The 11,113-nt window shown below is 51.2% G+C and overlaps 1 protein-coding gene across 9 annotated transcripts in view; it reads right to left on the minus strand.

Annotated features, from left to right (window-relative positions):
* LOC128693596 (uncharacterized protein C05D11.1-like) overlaps positions 1-11,113 on the minus strand; it is a gene marked incomplete at its 3' end in the record, with an annotated part of 686,932 nt that overhangs the window by 392,878 nt on the left and 282,941 nt on the right. For 7 of the 9 annotated variants that reach the window (XM_070087675.1, XM_070087712.1, XM_070087706.1 and 4 more), the window contains 1 exon segment: positions 7,972-8,039. 9 annotated transcript variants of the gene reach the window in all.

The raw sequence follows: 11,113 nt of genomic DNA on the forward strand, positions 1-11,113 counted from the left end.
CTCTCCTCCAGGGAGTGTGTGAGCCTCGTGACACACCCTCCTCCAGGGAGTGTGTGAGCCTCGTGACACACTCTCCTCCAGGGAGTGTGTGAGCCTCGTGACACACTCTCCTCCAGGGAGTGTGTGAGCCTCGTGACACACCCTCCTCCAGGGAGTGTGTGAGCCTCGTGACACACCCTCCTCCAGGGAGTGTGTGAGCCTCGTGACACACCCTCCTCCAGGGAGTGTGTGAGCCTCGTGACACACTCTCCTAAAGGGAGTGTGTGAGCCTCGTGACACACGCTCCGCCCGGGAGTGTGTGAGCCTCGTGACACACCCTCCTCCAGGGAGTGTGTGAGCCTCGTGACACACCCTCCTCCAGGGAGTGTGTGAGCCTCGTGACACACTCTCCTCCAGGGAGTGTGTGAGCCTCGTGACACACTCTCCTCCAGGGAGTGTGTGAGCCTCGTGACACACCCTCCTCCAGGGAGTGTGTGAGCCTCGTGACACACTCTCCTCCAGGGAGTGTGTGAGCCTCGTGACACACTCTCCTCCAGGGAGTGTGTGAGCCTCGTGACACACTCTCCTCCAGGGAGTGTGTGAGCCTCGTGACACACTCTCCTCCAGGTGAAGGAAAAATAGACACAAATGAACTATAATGTGATCCTTTCTTGACGACGTTGTCACCCACACAGTGGACTTTATCATGAGACAAATATATCTACCTGTGTGGAGAGTCAGGTGATGAGTCAGGTGATGAGTCAGGTGGAGAGTCAGGTGATGAGTCAGGTGGAGAGTCAGGTGATGAGTCAGGTGGAGAGTCAGGTGGAGAGTCAGGTGATGAGTCAGGTGGAGAGTCAGGTGGAGAGTCAGGTGGAGAGTCAGGTGGAGAGTCAGGTGATGAGTCAGGTGGAGAGTCAGGTGGAGAGTCAGGTGGAGAGTCAGGTGATGAGTCAGGTGGAGAGTCAGGTGGAGAGTCAGGTGGAGAGTCAGGTGGAGAGTCAGGTGGAGAGTCAGGTGGAGAGTCAGGTGGAGAGTCAGGTGGAGAGTCAGGTGGAGAGTCAGGTGGAGAGTCAGGTGGAGAGTCAGGTGGAGAGTCAGGTGGAGAGCCAGGTGGAGAGCCAGGTGGAGAGTCAGGTGGAGAGTCAGGTGGAGAGTCAGGTGGAGAGTCAGGTGGAGAGTCAGGTGGAGAGCCAGGTGGAGAGTCAGGTGGAGAGTCAGGTGGAGAGTCAGGTGGAGAGCCAGGTGGAGAGTCAGGTGGAGAGTCAGGTGGAGAGTCAGGTGGAGAGTCAGGTGGAGAGCCAGGTGGAGAGTCAGGTGGAGAGTCAGGTGGAGAGTCAGGTGGAGAGTCAGGTGGAGAGCCAGGTGGAGAGTCAGGTGGAGAGTCAGGTGGAGAGTCAGGTGGAGAGTCAGGTGGAGAGTCAGGTGGAGAGTCAGGTGGAGAGTCAGGTGGAGAGTCAGGTGGAGAGTCAGGTGGAGAGCCAGGTGGAGAGAGGTGGAGAGTCAGGTGGAGAGTCAGGTGGAGAGTCAGGTGGAGAGTCAGGTGGAGAGTCAGGTGGAGAGTCAGGTGGAGAGTCAGGTGGAGAGTCAGGTGGAGAGTCAGGTGGAGAGTCAGGTGGAGAGTCAGGTGGAGAGTCAGGTGGAGAGTCAGGTGGAGAGTCAGGTGGAGAGTCAGGTGGAGAGCCAGGTGGAGAGTCAGGTGGAGAGTCAGGTGGAGAGTCAGGTGATGAGTCAGGTGGAGAGTCAGGTGGAGAGTCAGGTGGAGAGTCAGGTGATGAGTCAGGTGGAGAGTCAGGTGAAGAGTCAGGTGAAGAGTCAGGTGGAGAGTCAGGTGGAGAGTCAGGTGGAGAGTCAGGTGGAGAGTCAGGTGATGAGTCAGGTGGAGAGTCAGGTGGAGAGTCAGGTGGAGAGTCAGGTGGAGAGTCAGGTGGAGAGTCAGGTGGAGAGTCAGGTGGAGAGTCAGGTGGAGAGTCAGGTGGAGAGTCAGGTGGAGAGTCAGGTGGAGAGTCAGGTGGAGAGTCAGGTGGAGAGTCAGGTGAAGAGTCAGGTGGAGAGTCAGGTGGAGAGTCAGGTGGAGAGTCAGGTGGAGAGTCAGGTGGAGAGTCAGGTGGAGAGTCAGGTGGAGAGTCAGGTGGAGAGTCAGGTGGAGAGTCAGGAGAGGGACTTACACTTATGTGTATTTTTTTCATTATGTCGGTATTTTATGCCATTTATCTCCACCTTGTATGTGAAGGTCCCGCTGCTAGTAGTGTAGCAGCTGCGCTAGTAGTGTAGCAGCTGCGCTAGTAGTGTAGCAGCTGCGCTAGTAGTGTAGCAGCTGTGCTAGTAGTGTAGCAGCTGTGCTAGTAGTGTAGCAGCTGTGCTAGTAGTGTAGCAGCTGTGCTAGTAGTGTAGCAGCTGCGCTAGTAGTGTAGCAGCTGTGCTAGTAGTGTAGCAGCTGTGCTAGTAGTGTAGCAGCTGTGCTAGTAGTGTAGCAGCTGCGCTAGTAGTGTAGCAGCTGTGCTAGTAGTGTAGCAGCTGTGCTAGTAGTGTAGCAGCTGTGCTAGTAGTGTAGCAGCTGTGCTAGTAGTGTAGCAGCTGTGCTAGTAGTGTAGCAGCTGTGCTAGTAGTGTAGCAGCTGTGCTAGTAGTGTAGCAGCTGTGCTAGTAGTGTAGCAGCTGTGCTAGTAGTGTAGCAGCTGTGCTAGTAGTGTAGCAGCTGTGCTAGTAGTGTAGCAGCTGTGCTAGTAGTGTAGCAGCTGTGCTAGTAGTGTAGCAGCTGTGCTAGTAGTGTAGCAGCTGTGCTAGTAGTGTAGCAGCTGTGCTAGTAGTGTAGCAGCTGTGCTAGTAGTGTAGCAGCTGTGCTAGTAGTGTAGCAGCTGTGCTAGTAGTGTAGCAGCTGTGCTAGTAGTGTAGCAGCTGTGCTAGTAGTGTAGCAGCTGTGCTAGTAGTGTAGCAGCTGTGCTAGTAGTGTAGCAGCTGTGCTAGTAGTGTAGCAGCTGTGCTAGTAGTGTAGCAGCTGTGCTAGTAGTGTAGCAGCTGTGCTAGTAGTGTAGCAGCTGTGCTAGTAGTGTAGCAGCTGTGCTAGTAGTGTAGCAGCTGTGCTAGTAGTGTAGCAGCTGTGCTAGTAGTGTAGCAGCTGTGCTAGTAGTGTAGCAGCTGTGCTAGTAGTGTAGCAGCTGTGCTAGTAGTGTAGCAGCTGTGCTAGTAGTGTAGCAGCTGTGCTAGTAGTGTAGCAGCTGTGCTAGTAGTGTAGCAGCTGTGCTAGTAGTGTAGCAGCTGTGCTAGTAGTGTAGCAGCTGTGCTAGTAGTGTAGCAGCTGTGCTAGTAGTGTAGCTGCTGTGCTAGTAGTGTAGCAGCTGTGCTAGTAGTGTAGCAGCTGTGCTAGTAGTGTAGCAGCTGTGCTAGTAGTGTAGCAGCTGTGCTAGTAGTGTAGCAGCTGTGCTAGTAGTGTAGCAGCTGTGCTAGTAGTGTAGCAGCTGTGCTAGTAGTGTAGCAGCTGTGCTAGTAGTGTAGCAGCTGTGCTAGTAGTGTAGCAGCTGTGCTAGTAGTGTAGCAGCTGTGCTAGTAGTGTAGCAGCTGTGCTAGTAGTGTAGCAGCTGTGCTAGTAGTGTAGCAGCTGTGCTAGTAGTGTAGCAGCTGTGCTAGTAGTGTAGCAGCTGTGCTAGTAGTGTAGCAGCTGTGCTAGTAGTGTAGCAGCTGTGCTGTGCTAGTAGTGTAGCAGCTGTGCTAGTAGTGTAGCAGCTGCGCTAGTAGTGTAGCAGCTGTGCTAGTAGTGTAGCTGCTGTGCTAGTAGTGTAGCAGCTGTGCTAGTAGTGTAGCAGCTGTGCTAGTAGTGTAGCAGCTGTGCTAGTAGTGTAGCTGCTGTGCTAGTAGTGTAGCAGCTGTGCTAGTAGTGTAGCAGCTGCGCTAGTAGTGTAGCAGCTGTGCTAGTAGTGTAGCAGCTGTGCTAGTAGTGTAGCAGCTGCGCTAGTAGTGTAGCAGCTGTGCTAGTAGTGTAGCAGCTGTGCTAGTAGTGTAGCAGCTGTGCTAGTAGTGTAGCAGCTGTGCTAGTAGTGTAGCAACTGCGCTAGTAGTGTAGCAACTGTGCTAGTAGTGTAGCAGCTGTGGTAGTAGTGTAGCAGCTGTGCTAGTAGTGTAGCAGCTGTGCTAGTAGTGTAGCAGCTGCCTTAGTAGTGTAGCAGCTGCGCTAGTAGTGTAGCAGCTGCGCTAGTAGTGTAGCAACTGTGCTAGTAGTGTAGCAGCTGCGCTAGTAGTGTAGCAGCTGTGCTAGTAGTGTAGCAGCTGCGCTAGTAGTGTGGCAGCTGTGCTAGTAGTGTAGCAGCTGCGCTAGTAGTGTAGCAGCTGTGCTAGTAGTGTAGCAGCTGCGCTAGTAGTGTGGCAGCTGTGCTAGTAGTGTAGCAGCTGCGCTAGTAGTGTAGCAGCTGTGCTAGTAGTGTAGCAGCTGCGCTAGTAGTGTAGCAGCTGTGCTAGTAGTGTAGCAGCTGTGCTAGTAGTGTAGCAGCTGCGCTAGTAGTGTAGCAGCTGCGCTAGTAGTGTGGCAGCTGTGCTAGTAGTGTAGCAGCTGCGCTAGTAGTGTAGCAGCTGTGCTAGTAGTGTAGCAGCTGTGCTAGTAGTGTAGCAGCTGCGCTAGTAGTGTAGCAGCTGTGCTAGTAGTGTAGCAGCTGTGCTAGTAGTGTAGCAGCTGTGCTAGTAGTGTAGCAGCTGTGCTAGTAGTGTAGTAGCTGTGCTAGTAGTGTAGCAGCTGTGCTAGTAGTGTAGCAGCTGCGCTAGTAGTGTGGCAGCTGTGCTAGTAGTGTAGCAGCTGTGCTAGTAGTGTAGCAGCTGCGCTAGTAGTGTAGCAGCTGTGCTAGTAGTGTAGCAGCTGTGCTAGTAGTGTAGCAGCTGTGCTAGTAGTGTAGCAGCTGCGCTAGTAGTGTAGCAGCTGCGCTAGTAGTGTAGCAGCTGCGCTAGTAGTGTAGCAGCTGCGCTAGTAGTGTGGCAGCTGTGCTAGTAGTGTAGCAGCTGCGCTAGTAGTGTGGCAGCTGTGCTAGTAGTGTGGCAGCTGTGCTAGTAGTGTAGCAGCTGTGCTAGTAGTGTAGCAGCTGTGCTAGTAGTGTAGCAGCTGTGCTAGTAGTGTGGCAGCTGTGCTAGTAGTGTGGCAGCTGTGCTAGTAGTGTAGCAGCTGCGCTAGTAGTGTGGCAGCTGTGCTAGTAGTGTAGCAGCTGCGCTAGTAGTGTAGCAGCTGTGCTAGTAGTGTAGCAGCTGCGCTAGTAGTGTAGCAGCTGCGCTAGTAGTGTAGCAGCTGCGCTAGTAGTGTAGCAGCTGCGCTAGTAGTGTGGCAGCTGTGCTAGTAGTGTAGCAGCTGCGCTAGTAGTGTAGCAGCTGCGCTAGTAGTGTGGCAGCTGCGCTAGTAGTGTAGCAGCTGCGCTAGTAGTGTGGCAGCTGCGCTAGTAGTGTAGCAGCTGCGCTAGTAGTGTAGCAGCTGCGCTAGTAGTGTGGCAGCTGTGCTAGTAGTGTAGCAGCTGCGCTAGTAATGTAGCTGCTGCGCTAGTAGTGTGGCAGCTGCGCTAGTAGTGTGGCAGCTGCGCTAGTAGTGTGGCAGCTGCGCTAGTAGTGTGGCAGCTGCGTTAGTAGTGTGGCTGCTGCGCTAATAGTATGGCAGCTGCGCTAATAGTATGGCAGCTGCGCTAGTAGTGTGGCAGCTGCGTTAGTAGTGTGGCAGCTGCGCTAGTAGTGTGGCAGCTGCGCTAGTAGTATGGCAGCTGCGTTAGTAGTATGGCAGCTGCGTTAGTAGTGTGGCAGCTGCGCTAGTAGTGTGGCAGCTGCGCTAGTAGTGTGGCAGCTGCGCTAGTAGTATGGCAGCTGCGCTAGTAGTGTGGCAGCTGCGCTAGTAGTATGGCAGCTGTGCTAGTAGTGTGGCAGCTGCTCTAGTAGTGTGGCAGCTGCGCTAGTAGTGTGGCAGCTGCGCTAGAGTTGTGGCAGCTGCGTTAGTAGTGTGGCAGCTGCGCTAGTAGTGTGCCAGCTGCGCTAGTTGTGTGGCAGCTGCGCTAGTAGTATGGCAGCTGCGTTAGTAGTGTGGCAGCTGCGCTAGTAGTGTGGCAGCTGCGCTAGTAGTGTGGCAGCTGCGCTTGTAGTGTGGCAGCTGCGCTAGTAGTGTGGCAGCTGCGTTACTAGTGTGGCAGCTGCGTTAGTAGTGTGGCAACTGCGCTATTAGTGTGGCAGCTGCGCTAGTAGTGTAGGAGCTGCGTTAGTAGTGTGGCAGCTGCGTTAGTAGTGTGGCAGCTGCGTTAGTAGTGTGGCAGCTGCGCTATTAGTGTGGCAGCTGCGCTAGTAGTGTAGGAGCTGCGTTAGTAGTGTTTCAGCTGCGCTAGTAGTGTGGCAGGTGCGCTAGTAGTGTGGCAGCTGCGCTAGTAGTGTTTCAGCTGCGCTAGTAGTGTGGCAGGTGCGCTAGTAGTGTGGCAGCTGCGCTAGTAGTGTGGCAGCTGCGCTAGTAGTGTGGCAGGTGCGCTAGTAGTGTGGCAGGTGCGCTAGTAGTGTGGCAGCTGCGCTAGTAGTGTTTCAGCTGCGCTATTAGTGTGGCAGTTGCGCTAGTAGTGTGGCAGCTGCGCTAGTAGTGTGGCAGCTGCGCTAGTAGTGTTTCAGCTGCGCTTGTAGCAGCTGCAGCCTTCTTCTCTTTGGTTACTTGTGGATTTGGGAAAGAGCAGAGTGAGTTAGAGATTCTGTGAAAGAAGGACCTGGAGGCTGGCAAGACCAGGAGTGTCAAGTGTTTTTATCACTCAGGAAGATGAGTGAAGTGTTACTGGAGTAACATATGTAAACACTGAGGTCTAATATTACCTTGGCCACTCACTCCATTGTGATTGCGTCATTCTTAGGATTCTTAAGTCACACATTCCAATATTTCCTATCCAGTGTAGTAAACAACAGTACTTGCTTAACGTTAGAGAACTACGGGTATGATAATCACAGTCAGGAAGGTGCTGAGGGAATGCTAGAAATATGTACCTACATACATTTTTATCTCGACACTAACTTTCATCAGTGGTGAGCCACAACTAAGACTGCACATAGTCTTGGCAGCCTGCAAGTTCCTCTCCCACAGAATCTGTTGTTCTAGCTCACATTACCCGTCTTAAAGACGCTTTTGCTCCTCATTTCAAGGACTAGTTGAAGATGACCTGGCTACGTGACCAGGCTGTGTGACCACGCTGTGTGACCAGGTGTTGTGACCAGGCTGTGACTAGGCTGCGTGACCGGGCTATTGAGATTTACACTGTCTCTGGCTGAACGGAACATCCATCCCCCTGATACACACACACACACACACACACACACACACACATACACACACACACACACACACACACACATACACACACACAGTCAGTCAGCAGACGTGGGTCACAAGGCTCCGAGAACTTTAGTGGTTTTTAAGTCGTGCAGTAACTGCTAGCAGTAATCAGTGGTAGTGACAACGTCAGTGAACAATCCTACGAGTGATAACCAGAGTTATTAGTTAAAAAAAGTCGAGAGGAAGCCTGAAATCTTTAATATTTCAAAGTGTCAAACCGTTAGTGGCTAGTAGGCTTCTGTTGCTACACAGATTCAAATATACAAAGATTCAAGTGAGTGTGGAAGCGGGTGTTCAAGAATTTCGAGAGATTGGATAACAAGTGAAATGTGGGGCACCATACAGTGAGAGTGAAAAAGTTAATAAGCAAAAGTAGAAAGGAAAAATATAATATATAACAAGGGAAGGTGGCAGTAGGCCTGCTGAAACAGTGACGTCACAACAGTTGTATGACATTATACATATAAAGTGTAACACCGAATGTGAAGTGTATTCCAATATAAGTGAAGTGTATTCTATCATAAGTGACATTGAGGGACACGGGATGCATGAGCATATACGGTTATAAAGATCATGGGTGAAGAATTTTCAAAATAGTGATAGAAGGCGTGTGTACGACGACTACGTCATCAGCATCTGGCAACTTGTCATCGCATCACTGCCAGCTTAAGTATCACTCACCTGTTGGGGTTGTTTTGGGGGTTCTGAATCCTGGTCTTGCGTCACTGTTAGATACTGGTCACTCACTCCTGCAAGTTATTACCAGAATTAGAGCAGAAATAGCATAGATAAGGTGAAGATAGTGTTGACTAGCGAGGAACAGCCTAGCGAGGGGAAGCCTAGTGAGGGTGACGTCAGACACTCCTAGAAGCTGAGACAAGCTAAATTTTACAACCTAATTACTTTCTGTGTTTACACACACACACACACACACACACACACACACACACACACACACACACACACACACACACACACACACACACACACACACACACACACACACACACACACACACAATGTATAGTATGCAAAATCATGGAGAAGATTATCAGGAGAAGAGTGGTGGAACACCTAGAAAGGAATGATCTCATCAACAGCAGCCAGCATGGTTTCAGGGACGGGAAATCCTGTGTCACAAACCTACTGGAGTTCTATGACATGGTGACAGCAGTAAGACAAGAGAGAGAGGGGTGGGTGGATTGCATTTTCTTGGACTGCAAGAAGGCGTTTGACACAGTTCCACACAAGAGATTGGTGCAAAAACTGGAGGACCAAGCAGGGATAACAGGGAAGGCACTACAATGGATCAGGGAATACTTGTCAGGAAGACAGCAGCGAGTCATGGTACGTGGCGAGGTGTCAGAGTGGGCACCTGTGACCAGCGGGGTCCCGCAGGGGTCAGTCCTAGGACCAGTGCTGTTTCTGGTATTTGTGAACGACATGACGGAAGGAATAGACTCTGAGGTGTCCCTGTTTGCAGATGACGTGAAGTTGATGAGAAGAATACACTCGATCGAAGACCAGGCAGGACTACAAAGAGATCTGGACAGGCTGCAGACCTGGTCCAGCAATTGGCTCCTGGAATTCAATCCCTGCCAAATGCAAAGTCATGAAGATTGGGGAAGGGCAAAGAAGACCGCAGACGGAGTATAGTCTAGGTGGTCAAAGACTACAAACCTCACTCAAGGAAAAAGATCTTGGGGTGAGTATAACACCAGGCACATCTCCTGAAGCGCACATCAACCAAATAACTGCCGCAGCATATGGGCGCCTGGCAAACCTGAGAATAGCGTTCCGATACCTTAATAAGGAATCGTTCAAGACACTGTACACTGTGTATGTTAGGCCCATACTGGAGTATGCGGCACCAGTTTGGAACCCACACCTAGCCAAGCACGTGAAGAAACTAGAGAAAGTGCAAAGGTTTGCAACAAGACTAGTCCCAGAGCTAAGAGGTATGTCCTACGAGGAAAGGTTAAGGGAAATCGGACTGACGACACTGGAGGACAGAAGGGTCAGGGGAGACATGATAACGACATACAAAATATTGCGTGGAATAGACAAAGTGGACAGACAGGATGTTCCAAAGAGGGGACACAGTAACAAGGGGACACAGTTGGAAGCTGAAGACACAGATGAATCACAGGGATGTTAGGAAGTATTTCTTCAGTCATAGAGTAGTCAGTAAGTGGAATAGTTTGGGAAGCGATGTAGTGGAGGCAGGATCCATACATAGCTTTAAGCAGAGGTATGATAAAGCTCACGGCTCGGGGAGAGTGACCTAGTAGCGATCAGTGAAGAGGCGGGGCCAGGAGCTCGGACTCGACCCCTGCAACCACAAATAGGTGAGTACAAATAGGTGAGTACACACACACACACACACACACACACATACACACACACACACACACACACACACACACACACACACACACACACACACACAAACACACACACACACACACACACATACACACACACACACACACACACACACACACACACACACACACACACACACACACACACACACACAAACACACACATATACACACACACACACAACACACACACACACACACACACACACACACACACACACACACACACACACACACATAAACACACACACACACACACACACACACACACACACACACACACACACACACACACACACACACACACACACACACACACACACACACACACACACACACACACACACATACACACACACACACACCCATATACAGGATTTCACACCTTCCTGTGAAGTGACCCTCTAACCCTTCCTTCCCCCCCAGCCCTCCCCTCTCCTCTCCTCTCTCTTCCCTCTCACTCTCTCTCTCTCTCTCTCTCTCTCTCTCTCTCTCTCTCTCTCTCTCTCTCTCTCTCTCTCTCTCTCTCTCTCTCTCTCCCCTTTCTCTCATCCTCTCTTCCTCTCCCTCTTCCTCTCTCTCTTCCTCTCTCTCTTCCTCTCACTCTTTCTCTCTTCCTCTCTCTTCCTCTCTCTCCCTCTCCCTCCCTCTCCCTCTCTCCCCCTCTCTCTCTTCCTCTCTTTCTCTCTCTCTTCCTCTTCTCTCTCTCTCCCTCTCTTCCCTTGTCACTCCCCCCTCTCTCTTACCTTTTCCCTCTCTCTCTCACTTTCTCCCCCTTTTCCCCTCCTACCCTCCCCTTCTCTCTCTTTCTCCCTCTCTCTCACTCTCTCCCCCTTTTTCTTTTTCACTTTCTCTTTTACTAAAAAAAAAAAAAAAAAAAAAATGGTTGGGACTCGCAGGAATCAGGGATCAGATGACAATGGTACTGGTAGGGAGGAATGGATGGAGGAGCAGTGGAAAAGGATAGAGCAAGAATGGGAGAGAAAATTAGGAGAGCTTTCTGAAAAAATGGAGAAAGAGCTCTCTGTGAAATGGGAAAAGAGGTTGGAGAAGGAGACGAAGAATTGGGAGGCACAAGTCGAAACTGCAGTAGCCAGGGTAAAGGTCCTAGAATTTGAGGTAAACAGGCTGAAGCAAGTCTCAGGGGTAGTGACCAGAGAAGACACACCATACGAAGCTGAGAGGCTGAACAGGAAGGAAGGAGATATGAAATATGCTAAGGTCCTATCAGCCTGCAAAGAAGGGCCAGGGAGTGGAAGGGAAGAGCAGATGGGTGCAGATGGAGAGGGAGATAGGTCGAATGCTGAGGCACAACCATGCTACCAAGAGCCACTGGAAAAATCAAGGGAGAAAATGACCACATACAGACAGGAACCAGAGTCACAGAGGGAGAGGCAATGGGAGGAGGAAAGGGCAAAATCAGTGTTTATCCATGGGCT

This window comes from Cherax quadricarinatus, chromosome 2 (genome assembly GCF_038502225.1).
Source record: "Cherax quadricarinatus isolate ZL_2023a chromosome 2, ASM3850222v1, whole genome shotgun sequence".
Classification (NCBI taxonomy): Eukaryota; Metazoa; Arthropoda; class Malacostraca; order Decapoda; family Parastacidae; genus Cherax; species Cherax quadricarinatus.